Genomic DNA, 22,784 nt, shown 5'->3' with positions numbered 1-22,784 from the left:
GAAAACCTGTCTGGAATAAGATCAACTCCGAATTGTTATCTTAATGAGCTTTTTTAATAATACTCATAGCTGATGTAGTGAAGGTCGAGACCCTCAAGAACGCGTTGGCCGAATCCAAGGAGGAGGAGGAAGAGAAAATCTCCCGCCGGAAACATGAAGAAAGGGGGAGGAAGTCCAACAAGAGATCAAGGATGACATAAACAAATCTGAGTCCTTAAAGCGCAAGATTTCAGATCAAGAGTCCGAACTTGCTAAGGCCGTCCAAAGTGCACAAGAGGCCCGGACTGAAGCCCAAAGTGCTGTCTGGGAGATCCAAGAGGCAAAGTAGATTGCGGCGGGTAAGGCCTTTAATATGCAGAGCAAATTCGTGAAGAAAAGGTATATCTTGTTAACCCGGATTTGGAGTTCTCCAGGAGTGTTTGCGGACCTACCCCGAAGTGTTGCTGATGCTGCGGAGTTCTTTCGGGCCGAAAAGGGGAGCTCAACAGAGAAGCTATTCTGGTCGCAGTACCTTGCGCCAGAGCATCCCGTGCCCCTCAGCGATTAGCTAAAGCAGTGGACCGAACTGCATAGGGTAGCCAAATTGGCCATGAGGGATTTGATAATCCGTCTTTGGCTCGCCGAACCCATGCCCAGTAGCTACTTTGGTCTCGTGAAGCGGCTGGTCGGTGCCTGCCCTCGGCTTGATGACGTGAAGTGGTCAGTCTGCATTGAAGGTGCGCGGATGGCCTTCACCCGTGTCAAGGTGCAGTGGGCGAAGATGGACGCTGTCAAGCTTGCAACAGAGGGATCGCCCGCAGGCAAAGAGCACCGCATGCCGGAGCGGTATTTCGATGATGTCCTGAAAGGATCCCGCATTGTAGAGGGCCAGTGTTCTAAGGACATCATTTTTGAATGAATGTATATATGTTGTCCAATCCTGTATGAAACAAGGCTTATGCATGATATGTTCCTTGTTTTACTTTAAAATATCTCCTCCTGTGCGGCTGTTTATGATATCTGAGAGTTGGCCAGTCGTCGGCTTCTGCTCCACGTAGATAGTACGGGGGTGTTCGGGATAACACTTAAACACACTTGACCCAATGTCTTGGTCCATGAAGGAGGTGGTAGTGCGGCGAACCAGGCAATCAGACTATGTGGCTTTATCGCTCTCACTTAGCCATAGGAGTTTTATAATGAGAGTGTGGGTGCAACCCCTAGTATTGTTCGATTATCCAAACCTGGGTGCTGTGAATGCCTGGCCGGGTGTATGCCGACCCATCGCATAATGTGGAAAAATCGCAAGAGATTTATACTTAGTCACCGAATAGCTGACCAGCTCTCGCCGCATCATGACCGTCAGTTTTCGGCTTTCTCTACTGAGGTGTTTGTCCGGATGAACCGAAAACACAATTGTAGTAGTTCTCCCTTTACTACCTTAGCCGATCAAGCGGAAGTAAGGTAGCAACCACAGGAGCCGGGAAACCCAACTATTGACCAAAGACATGATTCAGAGCTAATACATATAATGCTATATTCGGGACACCGAGTTGCACTGTGAAAGTGTTCGGACTTTATTTTAGTATTTAAAAATGTACATGGCCTAATAGAGCCCCTGGTGATTTAAGTCGTACCGAGGTGCACATGACAATCAGAAAAGGTAACACATATAACGAGATAGGCCAACACCACATAGGTTGGGCTAAAAACTGTTTCCATTATAGTCTGATTGATACGTCAAAACGTATTGGTACAAATAGTGAAGTAAGCAACAAGGCTATTTTACATGCCGAACACCAGGGGAAGCAGTGCATGTGTCATGAAAACGGACGAGGTGATCTTTAAAGATCCTTTAGGTACTCTGCCATGCGTCTGTGCTGCTTTTCTCCCTGGTGTATTGTCCTTCGAGAGGATCATCGATCGGTGTGTTTATAATAGGCCTTGAAAAGAGGCCTTGGTACCGTCAAGAAGGTGATGTGGGTCATAAGGAACCTGGAAAAAATAAAAGGAAGAGAAAAAGGAATATGAGTGTCCTGATAGGGTCCGTATTGTGGACTTTACCTTTATTATGCCTCCATCCTTTCCCATGGTATCTTTAACGCGTAATTATGTTCGCATGGTACAAATGCCACAATTTGATAGGGGTTGAGATGGAGACCGAGTTGCTAGTCGAGCTCCTGACGAGCTGGGCTATCGTACTATGGGGTAGTCCGGACTCGTCTGACGATGTCGGGGGACTTGGCCGCCGATGTAATAGTTGGCTTGATAAGGCCACCTTGTACTTCTGCTGCCAGTGCCGTAGTGTGCTCCTCAGTACGGAGGGAGCGTTCCATGTTTCCATTGACTGTTATAACACCGCGTGGTCCGGACATCTTGAGTTTGAGGTAGGCATAATGTGGGACCGCATTGAAGCGAGCGAACGCGGTTCGTCCGAGCAGTGCATGGTAGCCGCTCCGGAAGGGGACGGTGTTGAAGATTAGGTCTTCGCTGAGGAAGTTGTCCGGCGAACCGAAGACGGCCTCCAATGTGATTGAGCCCATGCAGCGGGCCTCTACGCCAGGTATTACTCCTTTAAAGGTAGTTTTAGTGGGCTTGATTCTTGACGAATCAATGCCCATCTTGCGGACTGTGTCCTGATAAAGCAGATTAAGGTTGCCGCCGCCGTCCATTAGGACTCCCGTAAGGTGGAATCTATCGATGATTGGGTCAAGGACCAATGGGGCCGAACCTCCATGACAGATATGAAGGAAATATGCCCTAGAGACAATAATAAAGTTGTTATTTATATTTCCTTATATCATGATAAATGTTTATTATTCATGCTAGAATTGTATTAACCGGAAACATAGTACATGTGTGAATACATAGACAAACATAATGTCACTAGTATGCCTCTACTTGACTAGCTCGTTGAATCAATGATGGTTATGTTTCCTAACCATAGACATGAGTTGTCATTTGATTAACGGGATCACATCATTAGAGAATGATGTGGTTTACTTGACCCATTTGTTAGCTTAGCACGATGATCGTTTAGTTTGTTGCTATTGCTTTCTCCATAACTTATACATGTTCCTATGACTATGAGATCATGGAACTCCCGAATACTGTAGGAACGCTTTGTGTGCTACCAAACGTCACAACATAAATGGGTGATGATAAAGGTGCTTTACAGGTGTCTCCGATGGTGTTTGTTGAGTTGGCATAGATTGAGATTAGGATTTGTCACTCCGATTGTCGGAGAGGTATCTCTGGGCCCTCTCGGTAATGCACATCAATATAAGCCTTTCAAGCAATGTGACTAATGAGTTAGTTACGGGATGATGCATTACGGAACAAGTAAAGAGACTTGTAGGTAACGAGATTAAACTAGGTATGATGATACCGACGATAGAATCTCGGGCAAGTAACATACCGATGACAAAGGGAACAACGTATGTTGTTATGCGGTTTGACCGATAAAGATCTTCGTAGAATATGTAGGAGCCAATATGAGCGTCCAGGTTCTGCTATTGGTTATTGACGGGATATGTGTCTCGGTCATGTCTACATAGTTCTCGAACCCGTAGGGTCCACACGCTTAATGTTCGATGATGATTTGTATTATGAGTTATGTGATTTGATGTACCGAAGGTTGTTCAAAGTCCCGGATGAGATCACGGACATGGCGAGGAGTTTCGAAATGGTCGAGACGTAAAGATCGATATATTGGAAGGCTATATTCGGACATCGGAAAGGTTCCGGGGGATTCGGGTATTTTTTGGAGTACCGGAGAGTTACGGGAATTCGTATGGGGCCTTAATGGGCCATATGGGAAAGGAGAGAAAGGCCTCAAGGGTGGCTGCGCCCCTTCCCCATGGACTGGTCCGAATTTGACTAGGGAAAGGGGGCGCCCCCTTCCTTCCTTCTCCTTCTCCCTTCCCTTTTTCCTATTCCATGTGGGAGGTGGAATCCTACTAGGACTCCACACTTTGGGCGTGCCCTATGAGGGCCGGCCTCCTTCTCCCTCCATCGTTTATATACGTGGCCAGGGGCACCCCATAGACACACAAGTTGATCATTGATCCCTTAGCCGTGTGCGGTGCCCCCCTCCACCATAATCCACCCCGGTCATATCATCGTAGTGCTTAAGCGAAGCCCTGCGATGGTAGCATCATCATCACCGTCATCACGCCGTCGTGCTAACGAAGGTCTCCCTCGACTCTTAGCTGGATTGAGAGTTCGTGGGATGTCACCGAGCCAAACGTCTGGAGATCACGGAGGTGTCGTACTTCCGGTACTAGGATCAATCGATCATGAAGACGTACGACTACATCAACCGCGTTGTCATAACGCTTCCGCTTACGGTTTACGAGGGTACGTGGACAACACTCTTCCCCTCTCATTGGTATGCATCACCATGATCTTGCGTGTGCGTAGGATTTTTTTTTGAAATTACTGCATTCCCCATCAGGATACTGGTTGGATGGTCCCTGCGAGCGAAGGTGATCGGACAGGCCGACCATGGGTTGAATTTTGGGGCGACTTGATGTATCACATAGACGTCCCGTAGCGCGTACTTACCCTCCTAATACGTCTCCAACGTATCTATAATCTTTGATTGCTCCATGCTATATTATTTACTATTTTGAATGTTTATGGGCTTTATTATCCACTTTTATATCATTTTTGGGACTAACCTATTAACCCAGAGCCCAGTGCCAGTTTCAATTTTTACCCTGTTTTAGGGTTTCGAAGAGAAGGAAAACCAAACGGAGTCCAATTGACCTGAAACTTCACGGAACTCATTTTTGGAAGGAAAGAAGCCCAGAAGACTTGGAGTGCACGTCGGGGGATCTGCGAGGAGGTCACGAGGCAGGGGGGCGCGCCCACCCCCCGGGCGCGCCCTCCACCCTCGTGAGCCCCTCGTGCCCCCTGACATACTTCTTCCGCCTATATATCTCCATATACCCTAAAAACATCCGGGGAGAGATTAGATCGGGAGTTCCGCCGCCAGAAGCCTCCGTAGCCACCGAAAGCCAATCTAGACCCGTTCCGGCACCCTGCCGGAGGGGGAATCCTTCTCCGGTGGCTATCTTCATCATCCCGGTGCTCTCCATGACGAGGAGGGAGTAGTTCTCCCTCGGGGTTGAGGGTATGTACCAGTAGCTATGTGTTTGATCTCTCTCTCTCTCTCTCTCTCTCTCTCTCTCTCTCGTGTTCTTAAGGTGATACGATCTTGACGTATCGCGAGCTTTGCTATTATAGTTGGATCCTATGATATTTCTTCCCCCCTCTACTCTCTTGTAATGAATTGAGTTTCCCCTTTGAAGTTATCTTATCGGATTGAGTCTTTAAAGATTTGAGAACACTTGATGTATGTCTTGTCATGTGTATCTGTGGTGACAATGGGATATCACGTGATTCACTTGATGTATGTTTTGGTGATCAACTTGCGTGTTCCGCCCATGAACCTATGCATAGGGGTTGGCACATGTTTTCGTCGTGATTCTTCGGTAGAAACTTTGGGGCACTCTTTGAGGTTCTATGTGTTGGTTGAATAGATGAATCTGAGACTGTGTGATGCATATCGTATAATCATACCCACAGATACTTGAGGTGACATTGGAGTATCTAGGTGACATTAGGGTTTTGGTTGATTTATGTCTTAAGGTGTTATTCTAGTACGAACTCTAGGGCTGTTTGTGACACTTATAGGAATAGCCCAACAGATTGATTGGAAAGAAGAACTTTGAGGTGGTTTCGTACCCTACCATAATCTCTTCGTTCGTTCTCCGCTATTAGTGACTTTGGAGTGACTCTTTGTTGCATGTTGAGGGATAGTTATATGATCCAATTATGTTATTATTGCTGAGAGGACTTGCACTAGTGAACGTATGAACCCTAGGCCTTGTTTCCAAGCATTGCAATACCGTTTACGCTCACTTTTATCATTAGTTACCTTGCTGTTTTTATAATTTCAGTTTACAAATACCTTTATCTACCATCCATATTGCACTTGTATCACCATCTCTTCGCCGAACTAGTGCACCTATACAATTTACCATTGTATTGGGTGTGTTGGGGACACAAGAGACTCTTTGTTATTTGGTTGCAGGGTTGCTTGAGAGAGACCATCTTCATCCTACGCCTCATACGGATTGATAAACCTTAGGTCATTCACTTGAGGGAAATTTGCTACTGTCCTACAAACCTCTGCACTTGGAGGCCCAACAACGTCTACAAGAAGAAGGTTGTGTAATAGACATCAAGCTCTTTTCTGGCGCCGTTGCCGGGGAGGTGAGTTCTTGAAGGTATATCTTTAGATCTTGCAATCGAGTCTTTTAGTTTCTTGTTTTATCACTAGTTTAGTCTATAAAAAATACAAAAAATGGAATTAAGTTTGTCTCATACGCTTCACCTTTTTAATATCTTTCGTGAGTATGATGGAAAGTAAAATTGTGCTCAAGTTCTAGAAGAAGAAATCTACAAAATGTTTGGCACTAAATATTTGAATGATGAGAATGATTGCAATGTTGTTAGTACGAATTCTTTGAATATCCATGATACTAATGATGATTGCACTAGTTATGATGAAAATGTCTCCTATAAACATGTCAATTTTTGTGGAGTGCATTGGGTTTGTAAGTACACACCAAATAGGGAAGATATATATTGCAAGAGGCATAAGTACTTAGAAACTGAATTGTTGCAAGAAAGTCTTGATGATTGTGCTGAAAAATTCAATATTTTTCGTGCCCCTTGTGAACTTTGCAATGAACATGGTCATTTAAATCTCCAATGCAAATTGTTTCATGACCGAATAGTATCCAAAAATTGTGATAATTTGATTTCCCTTGAACATCATAAAGAGCTTAGTCTTCTTTTAGGGTATGAGGAAATGAAACATATAACTGAAGGTATTCCAAAGTTTAATCTTGATAGATTTCTTGATTTTGATCTAGAGAAAATTATATGTATTGTGCGGTGAATTGTATTGAAAATCCTTATATTGCCAACTACATAAAGAAAAGAAAACAAATAGAAGATGAAGAGAATACTAATGAAAGGGAAGAGGCTTCCCAATACCCTCCTATTATTTCTTATGATGAATCAGGTAATGAGGAGAAGCCTCATATTCAACCAATCTAATTAATAAGGAGCTCCAAAAGGAGGATTGAACCCACACATGATGTGGTGAAGAAGAAGAAAAGAAAAAGGAAGAGAGGTAAAAATATATCTCTCTCAAATAATGCTGCTCCTATTACTACTGTGCCTCATGAAAATATAATTGTGGAAGATAATGATACTTCTTATGACCTTGAAAATCTTTTTGGCACTTACTTGGAAGAATATGATAATTGCTATACTGTTGGTGCTATCCATACTATTAATGATGGGAGTGATTATGCTTATGATATGAAAAGGCCCAAGCTTGGGGAAGCTATGTTTGATGAGGATGACATATTTGAGAATATATTTGCTGCAATTAATTATTGTCCCAAGCTTGGGGATTCTACGTTTGATGAAGATGATATTTTTAGTGTCCCAAGTTTTGATATGCAAATTTATAATAATAATAACATGCCTCCTACTTATGATAATTATTGTGATGATACATATGCTATAAAAAGTAGTGAGGATTATATTTATAAAACTTGTCATGATTATGATTACCCCTTCTCTGAACATTACTCTTTTAACGTGGAAACGATTTACAATATTCAAGTCTCTTGTGATACTCCCACTATCCCGAATGAGAAGAATTCTGCTTATGTGGAGAGTAGTAAATTTTCTATGCCTGTAGATCATGAAAATAATGCTTTAGGTGCTGGTTATATTGTTGAATTAATTCATTATTCTACTGAAAATTATTATGAGGGAGGAACATATGCTTGTAGGAATTGCAATAATATCAAGTTTCCTCTCTATGTGCTTAAAATTTTGAAGTTATGCTTGTTTTGCCCTCCTACGCTAGTTGATTATTGTTACTATAAGTTGTTTAATCACAAAATCCCTATGCATAGGAAGAGGGTTAGACTTAAATGTGCTAGTCATATTCTTCATGATGCTCTATTTATGTTTCAATTCTTATATTTTATGTGAGCATCATTGAAATCATCATGCCTAGCTAGGGGCGTTAAACAATAGCGCTTGTTGGGAGGCAACCCAATTTTATTCTTGTTACTTGATTTTTGTTCCTGTTTAGTAATAAATAATTCATATAGCCTCTGTTTAGATGTGGTTTTATGCTTTTAATTAGTGTTTGTGCCAAGTAGAACCTTTGGGAAGACTTGGGGAAAGTCTTGTTGATCATGCTGTAAAAACAGAAACTTTAGCGCTCACGAGAATTGCTGCCATTTTTATTTGGGAGTGGTATTTAGTTAATTCTTTATGAATATTATTAATAGATAAATTACTCAGGTCCAACAATTTATTTGAGAATTTTATGAGTTCCAGAAGTATACGTTTGATTCAGATTACTACAGACTGTTCTGTTTTTGACAGATTCTGCTTTTCGTGTGTTGTTTGCTTATTTTGATGAATCTATGGCTAGTAAAATAGTTTATGAACCATATATAAGTTGTAATAAAGTAGGTTTAACACCAATATAAATAAATAATGATTTCATTACAGTACCTTGAAGTGGTGATTTATTTTCTTATACTAACGGAGCTTGCGAGTTTTCTTTTAAGTTTTGTGTTGTGAAGTTTTCAAGTTTTGGGTAAGGATTCGATGGAATATGGAATAAGGAGTGGCAAGAGCCTAAGCTTGGGTATTCCCAAGTCACCCCAAGGTAATATTCAAGGATATCCAAGAGCCTAAGCTTGGGGATGCCCCGGAAGGCATCCCCTCTTTCGTCTTCGTTCATCGGTAACTTTACTTGGAGATATGTTTTTATTTACCACATGATATGTGTTTTGCTTGGAGCGTCATTTTATTTTAATTATGTTTTGCTTGCTGTTTGAATAAAATACCAAGATCTGAAATTCTTAAATGTTAGAGAGTCTTCACATAGTTGCATAATTATTCGACTACTCATTGATCTTCACTTATATCTTTCGGAGTAGTTTGTCATTTGCTCTAGTGCTTCACTTATATCTTTTAGAGCATGGTGGTAGTTTTATTTTAAAGAAATATAGGAACTCTTATGCTTCACTTATATTATTTTGAGATTCTTAAATAGCATTGTAATTTGCTTAAATAATCCTAATATGCTAGGCATCCAAGAATAGTAAAAACTTTCATATAGAATATTGAATACTAAGAGAAGTTTGATGCTTGATGATTGTTTTGAGATATGGAGATAATAATATCAAAGTCGTGCTAGTTGAGTAGTTGTGAATTCGAGAAGTGCTTGTGTTGAAGTTTGCAAGTCCCGTAGCATGCACGTATGGTAAACATTGTGTAACAAATTTGAAACATGAGGTGTTATTTGATTGTCCTCCTTATGAGTGGCGGTCGGGGACGAGCGATGGTCTTTTCCTACCAATCTATCGCCCTTGGAGCATGCGCGTAGTGCCGAGGTTTTTAATGACTTGTAGATTTTTGCAATAAGTATGTGAGTTCTTTATGACTAATGTTGAGTCCATGGATTATACGCACACTCACCCTTCCATCCTTGCTAGCCTCTTCGGTACCGTGCATTGCCCTTTCTCACATTGAGAGTTGGCGCAAACTTCGCCGGTGCATCCAAACCCCGTGATATGATACGCTCTGTCACACATAAACCTCCTTATATCTTCCTCAAAACAGCCACCATACCTACCTATTATGGCATTTCCATAGCCATTCCGAGATATATTGCCATGCAACTTTCCATCATTCCGTTCATCATGACACATTCATCATTGTCATATTGCTTAGCATGATCATGTAGTTGACATAGTATTTGTGGCGAAGCCACCGTTCATAATTCTTTCATACATGTCACTCTTGGTTCATTGCATATCCCGGTACACTGCCGGAGGCATTCATATAGAGTCATCTTTGTTGTAGTATCGAGTTGTAATCATTGAGTTGTAAATAAATAGAAGTGTGATGATCATCATTATTAGAGCATTGTCCCAAGTGAGGAATAAAAAAAAGAAAGGCCATAAAAAAAAGAGAAGGCCCAAAAAAGGCCATAAAAAGAGAGAAAAGGCCCAAAAAAATGAGAGAAAAAGAGAGAAGGGACAATGTTACTATCCTTTTACCACACTTGTGCTTCAAAGTAGCACCATGATCTTTATAGTAGAGAGTCTCTCATGTTATCACTTTGATATACTAGTGGGAATTTTTCATTATAGAACTTGGCTTGTATATTCCAACAATGGGCCTCCTCAAGTGCCCTAGGTCTTCATGAGCAAGCAAGTTGGATGCACACCCACTAGTTTCTTTTGTGAAGCTTTCATACATTTATAGCTCTAGTGCATCCGTTGCATGGCAATCCCTACTCCTTGCATTAACATCAATCGGTGGCCATCTCCATAGCCCATTGATTAGCCTCGTTGATGTGAGACTTTCTCCTTTTTGTCTTCTCCACATAACCCCCTCATCATATTCTATTCCACCCATAGTGCTATATCCATGGCTCGCGCTCATGTATTGCATGAAGGTTTATGAGTTTGAGATTACTAAAGTATGAAACAATTGCTTGGCTTGTCATCGGGGTTGTGCATGATGAGAGCATTCTTGTGTGATGAAAATGGAGCATGACTAAACTATATGATTTTGTAGGGATGACATTTCTTTGGCCATGTTATTTTGAGAAGACATAATTGCTTAGTTAGTATGCTTGAAGTATTATCATTTTTATGTCAATATGAACTTTTGTCTTGAATCTTTCGGATCTGAATATTCATACCACAATTAAGAAGAATTACATTAAAATTATGCCAAGTAGCACTCCGCATCAAAAATTCTGTTTTTATCATTTACCTACTCGAGCACGAGCAGGAATTAAGCTTGGGGATGCTGATACGTCTCCAACGTATCTATAATTTTTGATTGCTCCATGCTATATTATTTACTGTTTTGAATGTTTATGGGCTTTATTATACACTTTTATATCATTTTTGGGACTAACCTATTAACCCAGAGCCCAGTGCCAGTTTCTGTTTTTACCCTGTTTTAGGGTTTCGAAGAAAAGGAAAACCAAGCAGAGTCCAATTGACCTGAAACTTCACGGAACTCATTTTTGGAAGGAAAGAAGCCCAGAAGACTTGGAGTGCACGTCGGGGGATCTACGAGGAGGTCACGAGGCAGGGGGCGCGCCCACCCCCCGGGCGCGCCCTCCACCCTCGTGAGCCCCTCGTGCCCCCCTAACGTACTTCTTCCGCCTATATATCTCCATATACCCTAAAAACATCCGGGGAGAGATTAGATCAGGAGTTCCGCCGCCAGAAGCCTCCGTAGCCACCGAAAGCCAATCTAGACCCGTTCCGGCACCCTGCCGGAGGGGGAATCCTTCTCCGGTGGCCATCTTCATCATCCCAGTGCTCTCCATGATGAGGAGGGAGTAGTTCTCCCTCGAGGCTGAGGGTATGTACCAGTAGCTATGTGTTTGATCTCTCTCTCTCTCTCTCGTGTTCTTGAGGTGATACGATCTTGATGTATCGTGAGCTTTGCTATTATAGTTGGATATTATGATGTTTTCTCGCCCCTCTACTCTCTTGTAATGGATTGAGTTTCCCCTTTGAAGTTATCTTATCGGATTGAGTCTTTAAAGATTTGAGAACACTTGATGTATGCCTTGCCGTGCGTATCTGTGGTGACAATGGGATACTACGTGATTCACTTGATGTATGTTTTGGTGATCAACTTGCGGGTTCCGCCCATGAACCTATGCATAGGGGTTGGCACACGTTTTCGTCGTGATTCTCCGGTAGAAACTTTGGGGCACTCTTTGAGGTTCTATGTGTTGGTTGAATAGATCATTCTGAGATTGTGTGATGCATATCGTATAATCATATCCACGGATACTTGAGGTGACATTGGAGTATCTAGGTGACATTAGGGGTTTGGTTGATTTGTCTCTTAAGGTGTTATTCTAGTACGAACTCTAGGGCTGTTTGTGACACTTATAGGAATAGCCCAATGGATTGATTGGAAAGAATTACTTTGAGGTGGTTTCGTACCCTACCATAATCTCTTCGTTTGTTCTCCGCTATTATTGACTTTGGAGTGACTCTTTGTTGCATGTTGAGGGATAGTTATGTGATCCAATTATTTTATTATTATTGAGAGGACTTGCACTAGTGAAAGTATGAACCCTAGGCCTTGTTTCAATACATTGCAATACCGTTTACACTTACTTTTATCATTAGTTACCTTGCTGTTTTTATATTTTCAGATTACAAAAACTATTATCTACTATCCATATACCACTTGTATCACCATCTCTTCGTCGAACTAGTGCACCTATACGATTTACCATTGTATTGGGTGTGTTGGGGACACAAGAGACTCTTTGTTATTTGGTTGCAGGGTTGCTTGAGAGAGACCATCTTCATCCTACGCCTCCTATGGATTGATAAACCTTAGGTCATCCACTTGAGGGAAATTTGCTACTGTCCTACAAACCTCTACACTTGGAGGCCCAACAACGTCTACAAGAAGAAGGTTGTGTAGTAGACATCAGCTCCCTCTTGGGGATATGAGTGACATATATCATATTCATTGTTTTGACTTCGGGGGAAATGTTTTCTGTCCCCCTGTTTTTGGTGCGCGAGGTTCTTCATCATCGTCCTCGCTGGGTGACCCTTTCTCCTTATGTTTGACATTTAACTTGCCGGCCTGTTTGAAGACCCAACAACTTCTATTGGTGTGGTTGGCAGGCTTGTCCAGAGTGTCGTGGATCTGGCAAGGTCGATCAAGTATGCGGTCGAGGCTTGACGAACCGTTTTTGTTTTGTTTGAATGGCTTCTTCTGTTGACCGGTTTTGGAGCCACTGAATCCGGTGTTGACTGTCGTATTCTCTGTATCATCATTGTTGCTCCGATGCTTATGTTTGTTGCGCCGGGGCCTTCCATTGCCACTTTTGGCTTTGGAAGTGCTGGGTTCGCTGGTACAGTTACCACTACGGGCTAGCTAGCTATCCTCGCCCGCACAAAAGCGGGTCATTAGTTCTGTAAGGGCTGCCATGGATTTCGGCTTTTCTTGGCCGAGGTGTCGGGCGAGCCATTCGTCGCGAATGCTGTGTTTAAAGGCCGCTAGAGCTTCGGCGTTCGGATAGTCAACAATCTGGTTCTTTTTAATTAGGAACCTGGTCCAAAATTTCCTGGCCGACTCTCCGGGCTGTTGGACTATATGACTGAAGTCATCGGCATCCGGAGGCGGAATATAAGTGCCTTGGAAGGTGTCTCTAAAGGCATCCTCCAAGTCTTCCCAGCTTCCAATAGAGTTTTCTGGGAGGCTGTTTAACCAGTGCTGAGCTGGCCGCTTAAGTTTTAGGGGAAGGTATTTGATGGCGTGTAGATCACCACCGCGAGCCATGTGAATGTGGAGAAGAAAATATTCAATCCATACTGCGGGATCTGTTGTGCCATCGTATGATTCAATGTTCATGGGTTTAAACCCTTCTGGGAACTGGTGCTCCATTATCTCATCGGTGAATCATAGGGGGTGTGCGGCGCCTCTGTATCAGGCCATGTCACGACGCAGTTCAGATGGAGTATGTATGCGGTTTTCAACCGGGGGTTGGTTATGCTTGTCGCGCCAGGCTTGATAGCCGTCTTCTCGCACCAGAGCACGCCCCCGCGATCCGTACTGTAGCGATCCGACCTCAGGCGGTCAAATCTCTGGGTATAAGTATCATTCCTGGATCGATAATGCTGACACACACAGTACTGGAAGGATTTATAACAGAGGTGCAATCACACACTTATTACATTGAATGTCTCAAAAGAGAACTTATTACAGTAAATATGGCTTAAGGCCATCTAAAAAGATAACAACAAAAGGCTTGGAAGATAAAGTGAGTCCATCAACTCTAACGGCATAGCTAAGTGCACGGCAACAACCTAGCGCACCTTACTCTTCGTCTGAAAAGTCTGCAATAGGATATGTTGCAGCCCGAAACGGGTCAACACGTGGAATATGCTGGCAATGTAACACATTAGAGCAATGAACAGAATAAATGCTATCCCTATATGCATATATGGCTAGTGGAGGCTCTATGGTTATAATGTTTTGCGAAAAGCCAATTTTTCCCTACATCAAAGGAATATATTTTGTTTAACTATCATGGTAGTTGATAAACATTGAGAATGGTAAATCCCCATATCAATCCCAATTAAAGGTAATTAACAACCCAACAAATTAATTTAGAGTGATGAGATCAACACGATAATTCAAGAACCAGATGCTCAAGATGTCCATAACCGGGGACATGGCTAACCATGATTAGTTTGTACACTCTGTAGAGGTTTGTGCACTTTTCCCCACAAGACTCGATCTCCTCCGTTGGATTTCTCGCACTACACGGTGTTTGAGAAACGGGTGACCGAGACACAGTCTTTCAGAAGCATTAACTCTAACCCCGGGTAGACAGTACCAACCTACATCCCCTACATATGCTAGCCTACCACTAGAAGAGGTCAAGAAACATACTCAACTATGCTAGAACCCATAATAGCTTGTGGCTGCAGACGGAAGTTTCTAGCATGAATAATCTTATGATCCCTTTGAGCCTGGGTGGCGAACCAAAAAGGACAACACTGGTATATCCCCAGGTGCCCGCAACCAATCCACCCAGATGTGTATTTAAGTAGCTGTCGGATCTCGGGTTCCGGCAAAACCCTCAAGGTTCGAACACTGGGGTGCGCGTGAAGATCTCCCCCCTACCGATCCACGTCCTAACTCAGCTAAGATCTTACGGACTAACTCGACGAACTCGCAACACAAAGGACACAAGATTTACACTGGTTCGGGCCACCGTTGTGGTGTAATACCCTACTCCAGTGTGGTGGTGGTGGATTGCCTCTCGGGCTGAGGATGAACAGTACATGGGGAAGAATAGCCTCCTGAGGAGAGGTGTTCCTGTGCTTGGTGGATGTGATTGTGGGGATGAACTAGTTCTAGTCTAAGATGAGGTCACCCTTAGCTACGGTGGTGGCTAGTCCTATTTATAGTGGCCTTGGTCCTCATCCCAAATATTGAGCGGGAAGGGATCCCACAATGGCCAATCTGAAGGGGGACAACTAGTACAAGCTATCCTGACAAAAGCGGTCTTCGCCTGCCAAAGGCTCTGGTGGTGACGCCGTCTTGGGCTCCACGGTGACCTCCGTCTTGCCGTCCTTCTAGTCTTGGTCTTGTTGCACTGATATGGAAACCTTTGTTTGATGCCTCGGTACTCCGCGCCTGCGCATGCTTCCTTAGCACCAAAGAGGAAACAAGGACACTGTGCGCGCTGGCGCCCGCCTGTCTTTGGTCGTCATGGCTCATGTCACTAGAACCTTGCGAGGTTTGCCTGGCCTTGAACTCTCCTCCCGTCGCGAGCCAGCCTGGTGAGGCCGCTCCTGAGGAGGTTTTGTGTTGCCCGCCTCGCGAGGCTTGGCCCCTCGCGAGGGTATTGAGTCTTTGCTGGTGAAGATGGGTCGTATGGGCCCGCTCATAGAGCCACGCCGTGGGCCGCAGGCAGGCAAGTCTGGGGACCCCCGTTCCCAGAACGCCGACAGTAGCCCCTAGGCCCAAGGCGTGCTTGGGCTTGGCTTTGAGGCGAAGCCAGGGGTCAAGGGCGAAGCACCATGGGCCCCATTAGCCCGCGGCCTGGGTCGACGCGTGGCAGTTGATTGGACGTGGGCGTCTTCGCTTCCCCACGCTGCCTCGACAACTGCCCGACTATCAAAAGGTTGGCATAGACAGCGCTCGCCTTCACTGTTTCTCTTCGCCTTGCTCAGATCCCCTTTCTTGCTCCCAGCTTCCGAAATCTCCAGATCTGCTCCCATCCTTTCCTGCATCAGTGACCAATGGCGCCCCAGAGGGTCAAGCCCGCCTCGTCACCGACTTGGTACGAGCCGGCTCTCAATGCGCCCAATGTTTCGGAGAAGAACCTCGTCGCCACGCGCTTGCTGATGGCGGGGGAAAGCAACGAGAAGGGGAAGACTGGACTCCGAGCCGGCTTCGACATGCCTGAGCCTGTTGGAAGCACCTTCTACCCCTTCTTCACGAGTAGCATCGCCGCCGAGCTGGTTCCCCCCTTCTCTGACTTATTTTATGAGGTCCTTGATCACTTCGGACTACAAGCGCTGCATCTTCATCCCAACTATATCCTGCTCTTGTCGATCTTCGCCTACTATTGCGAGGCGTACCTTGGCGTGATGCCGTCCGTGGCCCTTCTGCGCCACTTCTTCTTCCTCCGCGCCAAGGAGGGTCACACCTCCGGGTGTGTCAATTTCATCGCGGCCGGCAAGGCCAACTCGATCTCGAAGACGAGGAAGAAAGTCAACGGTTTTCGGAGCAAGTGGGCCATGATGGATGCTAAATGCATCCACCCATGCTTGACACTGCCGATAGAGAGGCCCCAGTCCGACAAGGGGTGGTCCTATGCGAAGCTCACCGACGAGCGGGCGACGTTGGTGCTAGAGCAGATGAAGTCCGACCTGAAGCCTGGCAACATGAAGGCGGCGAAGATTACAGGGGCCATGCTCCTGAGGGAATTCCTGGCGCTGCGCGTGGCCCCGCTTCAAGCCCGCACGCGCCCCTTGTGGGAACTTGGGGATGAAGAGGACAAGGTTCGCTTGAGCTCGGAGGCCTTGTCCAACGAGAAGCTGACCGCAACTCTCCATCTCCTGGTTGGGGATGATCAGGAGTATCCGCCGAATGTCTTTACTCCCTTGTTCCGCCACAAGGACGGGGCACTGATCGTGGCCTCCAAGCTGACCTTTGATGGGCGTGGACTGGTGCCGCCGATGCTCACCGGGGCCCCTACGGCGCCGACTCCGGTGGAGCTGTCTTCTGGTGAGTCCCGCGGGAAGGGAGAACAGGAGGAGGAAGACTCGGAGGTGACCCCCAAAGGGATGGGGGACACCTCCCCCCTGAGTAAGGCTAACATCCTCCGCGCCTTTCCCGACGATGACGAGGTCGACGCTCCCCAGGAGAAGGAGGAACTGGCCATGATCCCGATGAGGAGCAGGTCGGCGCTAATCTCCCGAGATTCTGCTGCTGCTCCAGTGCTGGCAGGAGCCGCTTCCGGCTCAACTGCTGCTCGTGCTTCGGCTTCTGAGGACGGTGCGCCCGCGCCTCGAGTCGCGAAGCTCTCAGGCTTCAATCTCACCAAGCGGAAGGTGGACTACGCTGCTGTGGACCAGTAAGTGCCCCGCCTCGCCTTGTTCCTGCTATTGATGCTTGTTTCCGACTCTCTTTCCTTGTTGTGTAACCAGGCTGTCGTTTGCGCCGAAGAGGAGAAGGGAGAGCGAGGTGGTGCCGCTTGAGTCCGTGTCGCCTCCTGCGACCGCGCCCCTCTCCATGAGCAAAGGTGGGGATGGTGCTCGTGCTTCTCCAGCCCGGTCATCCTCGCGAGGCCCGGTGGAGCTTCCTCGGGAGGAGTCAGTCCCCGAAGCGCCGCTGGCTTAGGAGGTGCCGGTGTCCGGCCCAGGTGCTGAGGTCCAAGAGGCTCAGGAGCCTCCTGTCTCCCAGGCCATGGTGGCGACGACACTTCTTCCTCCTGCTGCGCCCTTGCTTCCAGGTTCTCCTGCCTCCTCTGCTGTCTTGGAGCGTGCCCTTTCAGAGATGACTCAACTGCGGGAAGACCTCCTGGGCGCGGATCCGTGCCTGGCGGCTGGTCGCTTGGAGCTGGTCTCCGGTTGGCTCCATTCTGATGTGGCAGTCCGAGCGCCGCTGAGCCAGGCCGCAACGACCTTCGAGATGGAGAAGCAAGCCGTGGCTCAGGCAACAGCGGCTCGCGAGGCGGCGCTGAAGGACACCGAGGCCGCTCAAGGTCGCTGCCAGGTGCTGGAGGCCGAGCTGAAGATCCTGCGTGACGAACATGCTGAAGCTATACGTGGCCGTAAGGCAGAGGAAGAGAAGATGAAGGCTCGGGAGGACACCGTCAAGGGTCGCGACGCCGAGCTGGAGCAGCTGGCGCAGGCGCAGGCCGCTGAGCGCGGCCGGCTGGAGGAGCTGGAGTAGAAGGTGCAGGCTGAGAGGGCCGAGCTCAATGCCAAGGCGTTGGTTCTGGCCGAGAACCGCGCGGCCTTCGTGCTTCTAGAGAAGAGGTCTCGCAAGGCCCTGAAGTCGCTTTATGAGAAGGGCTTGGAGAAGCCGTTGGCCACCAGTGAGGACGGCCCCGCCAGGTTGCTCCCCTACTTGGTCGATGCGCTTGAGGAAATTGTGCGCGGCATCGGCCCCATGGCAGAGGCCGAGGCTCACGTCCTTTCTTCAGCCACGCTAACGCGTGTCTTCAGCCACCTCCATCTTCGCGATCCTGCCGCCCGCCTTGACGAGCTGCTGGAGCCTGTGGCTGATGAGCACTGCTCAGCCACCGCCGCAGTCGTGAAAGGTCAGGTGGAAGCCCTGCTAGAGAAGTTCGACGCCTTCGCCCCCGCGTCCTTGACCGGTGATGCAGGTGAAGGCGATGCTACCCAGGAGGGGGCACCTCTTGCGGGTGCCGGCGATGTCGAGGGATGACGGGCTTGCGGCTCCTTTCCTGTTGAGATTCCTGCAACATGTAATGTGCCTCGTGGAGGCGTTTAAAGTTGCGCTTGACATTTGTGAGAACAATATGTCTTGTAATATTTGTTTTGAGATTTTTCGGTTTTCTTCCTATTTGCTTTATGTTCTACGTCGGCAGAGCCCGGCCCCGCGCATACCTCAACCGTTGTTGGCCCGACCGGAAACCAGGATGGAACCAAGGAGTGAGGGGCTACGTGACCAGTTAGGCTCCTGAATCGTGATGCTCAGGAGTCCCCCTTGACGCGCAAACCGCTTGTGGGAAGGAGGTGCAATGGTTGGTTTTGTGTTCTATGTCGTCAGGGACCGACCCCGCGCATACCTAAACCGCCGTTGGGACGAACGGAGAGCAGGACTGACCAAGGAGTGAGGGGCTATGTGGTCAGTTAGGCTCCTGAGTCGTGATGCTCAGGAGTCCCCCTTGACGTTCAAATGACCTTGATACCTTAGCTCCGCTTGGAGGGCGCACGGCGACTAGGTCTGAGGGACCTAGTGGGGTGGCGTACGCTTGGGCGTGACCCGAGTGCAGCCCCCATGCCCAGCCCCCTCGCGCGGCTCTCCCGAGGGGAGGTGTTGCGTTGAGGCCAAGCACTGAGCCCGGAGGCTCCCTGAGGTTCACTAGAAGAACGCCCGTGCGTTGCAACGGGGCCACATTAACTTTAAAAGTTCAATATCAATTATGTTAATATTACATTTAATATTCTCATACATATTAGGTGACATTGATGACATTTTTTACCATCAAATTCACACACACACACCCTCTCCCTCCCTCTTGCTCCCTCTCTCTCCCCCTCTCCCTCACCCGGGAGGTGGGACGAAAATAAACCCGGAACGGAGACTACCAACTGAGACATTAGGAGTAGAGATCATTTAGTTGATAAGAATAAATAGAAAACGGTGTTAAAAAGGAGAAACAGATTAGAATACATTGAAAAACCAAAAGGACGATTTAAAAAGGGATTCGCCCTGCCCCCGGGCCTTGCCACCGAACCGGCTCAGCGGTCCAGTCCGCGCGCGGTCGTCTTCTCCTGTTCCCCGAGCCGCGTCGCTATAGAGCCGGGCTCCCACCCGACCACCTCGCTGGCATCAAAGGGGAATGGATAAGGGTGACGCCATTCCTTCCCTGCCCCCATGGCCTCACTCCTCCTCGACGCCCCCTCCCAAATCCACTTCCCCTCCTCGCTCGCTCGATCCCGTCGATCTGGTCGAAGTCAGACGCCACGGCCACCATGACCGACCCCATCCACATGGCCACTGCCCTCCCTGCAGGCTAGGAACTTGTCGAGGAGCTCCGAACGCCTTCGCTACTTCATCTGCGCCCATGAGATCAAGTCCAGCACCCCCGCATCGACGTTGCTGCCATCTTCCTCAACCTTGGGCAACCGCGACATTGCCGTTCGATCCGCGCCGCCCCGAGCTCCCATGTCTTCCCCTAGGGCGCCATTGACACCGCCATGATCTCCTCTTGCCTTTCCCCTGTTTCCCCTCTCGTTTGCTCTCGTTAGCTATTTCGTCGTGGCCGAGAACCGCTGTCCGCCATGGCCATTGCAGGGGTAGCCACCGAGCTCCTCGGATTGACCCCGTGGCACATGCCCGCTCCTATGCACGCCCATGCCCGAGCCTGCCGCTCTTCTTCCGCGCCCGCGGGGCCACTCCCTCTCCATGCCCACGCCCGTGCTACACCGCGTCAGTCGTGCCCGCCGCTGCCATCGCGCTCGCCACAGCCACCGCACCACTGTGCCCCGCATGACACACACCCTGGCCGCGCGCCACACTCTCACTGGCTGCGCTCGCCCCGTCTGCTGCTGCCTATCTCTTCGCTTACCCTGCTGTCGCGCCCCTGCCTCGTGCCGCCTCCAGTCGTGGCCATCTTCTGCCGGCCGCCTCCTCAGCCATGTCGGCCGCATCTCTGCCCTCCACCGTCGGCCGCTCGCCTCGCCTGCTGCGTGTTGCTTCCTGCTGCTATGCGCTTCTCTACCGCTGGTACGCTGTTGCGCCATGCCCTTGACACCGCCGTGGACAAATGTGGTGGAGGTATTATTAATGGAGTACGAGAAGGAGGTGGCAGAGAAGGTGTGGAGAGGCAGGAGGTCTGGGGCGGTGTCACCTGGCTGTGGTGGAGGTGTTTATGCGAGAAGGAGCCGGAGTGGAAGGAGAGGTCACAATTTGAAAGAATCGCAAAAAAAAATCATAATTCGGGGATCTTAGTTCAAAAAAATGCTAATATTGTGTTGGGGAACGTAGCAATAATTCAAAATTTTCCTACGTGTCACCAAGATCAATCTAGGAGATACTAGCAACGAGAGAGAGGGAGTGCATCTTCATACCCTTGAAGATCGCTAAGCGGAAGCGTTCAAGAGAATGGGGTTGATGGAGTCGTACTCGTCATGATCCAAATCACCGATGATCCTAGCGCCGAACAGACGGCACCTCCGCGTTCAATACACGTACGGAACGGAGAGACTTCTCCTCCTTCTTGATCCTGCAAGGGGAGAGGAGAGGTTGATGGAGATCCAGCAGCACGACGACGTGGTTGTGGAAGCAGCGGGATCTCAGCAGGGCTTCGCCAAGCACCAACGAGAGGGAGAGGTGTCACGGAGGGAGAGGGAGGCGCCAGGGACTTGGGTGTGGCTGCCCTCCCTCCCCCTGTCGGTGTCAAAACCGGCGGATCTCGGGTAGGGGGTCCCGAACTGTGCGTCTAGGCCGGATGGTAACAGGAGGCAGGGGCCACAATGTTTTACCCAGGTTCGGGCCCTCTTGATGGAGGTAAAACCCTACGTCCTGCTTGATTAATATTGATGATATGGGTAGTACAAGAGTAGATCTACCACGAGATCGGAGAGGCTAAACCCTAGAATCTAGCTTATGGTATGATTGTATGTTGTGGTTGTTGTCCTACGGACTAAAACCCTTCGGTTTATATAGACACCGGAGAGGGTTAGGGTTACACAAGGTCGGTTACAAAGGAGGAGATATCTATATCCGTATTGCCTAGCTTATCTTCCACACGAAGTAGTGTCCCATCCGGACACGAGACGAAGTCTTCAATCTTGTATCTTCATAGTCCAGCAGTCCGACCAAAGGAGTCCGGCTGTCCGGAGACCCCCTAATCCAGGACTCCCTCAGTAGCCCCTGAACCAGGCTTCAATGACGATGAGTCCGGCGCGCAGTATTGTCTTCGGCATTGCAAGGTGGGTTCCTCTCCAAATTCTGTGTACCTGTCGAAATAGTGTCCGGCCTCTCGTGAATGTTGCACTCCTTGGCTTCCACGCCCAATAATGTCCACTTTCCATTGGTCGAGCGAATGTGAAGAGCCAGGGTGTTTTTACATTTACCCCCTAGCCGTGTGAATGAGCTGCCTATTAAAAAGACGAGGATTCAGATCCAAATCACACCATCCTCCCTTGGCGAGCCTTCATCGGAGCGCATTCGACAGAGATCCATTCCATCATGGCTGGTCGATGCAGCTCCTCCTCTCGCTCCCCTAGCCCCAAGCCTGGTGATTGGGAGAGATGTTCCGTCCCGCACAACAAATTAGTGATGCTTCAGACCAAGGGATTTCTTCCCCCAGCGTACATGGTCCCGATTCGAGACGGGCTTGCCACCTATAATGGCGGAGAGCAAGCGGAAAGCCTTCGCAATCCCTCCAAGGGAGAGCGGGTATGCCTTGTCCCTTATTTGGTAAGAGGGCTAGGATTTCCAATTCATCCGTTTCTCCGGGGGCTCCTAGAATTCTACGGCCTCCAGTTGCATAACCTTACGCCTGCCTCTATGCTGCATATCGCAGGATTCGTAGCCCTTTGCGAGTTGTTTTTGGGCTGTGAGGCTCATTTCGCTCTGTGGAGGAAGCTATTTTGCCTTGTGCCCCATTCTCAGAAGGGGTCAATATATGAAGTGGGCGGAGCCGAAGTGTGGCGTATCGCCGGGACCAGATACCTGTCCGGAACCCCAAAGAAGACGTCCGAAGACTGGCCTTCAGAATGGTTTTATAAAGAAGACGTCCCCCTCCCGGATCCTATTAGAATCGACCTTCCTGAGTTCGACAACGCCCCTTTGAAGAAGCGCCGGAGCTGGCGTCCATGGAGCTCCCTGGAGGAAGATGACAGGGACGTTCTTTACCTGATGAGCCGGATAAGTTTTTTAGCTCGATCCGGATTGACCATGATCGAGGT

Source organism: Triticum dicoccoides, chromosome 4A (assembly GCF_002162155.2).
Source record: "Triticum dicoccoides isolate Atlit2015 ecotype Zavitan chromosome 4A, WEW_v2.0, whole genome shotgun sequence".
Taxonomy (NCBI): domain Eukaryota; kingdom Viridiplantae; phylum Streptophyta; class Magnoliopsida; order Poales; family Poaceae; genus Triticum; species Triticum dicoccoides.
The sequence above is the reverse complement of the archived record's forward strand: the minus strand, read 5'-3'. Positions refer to the sequence as shown.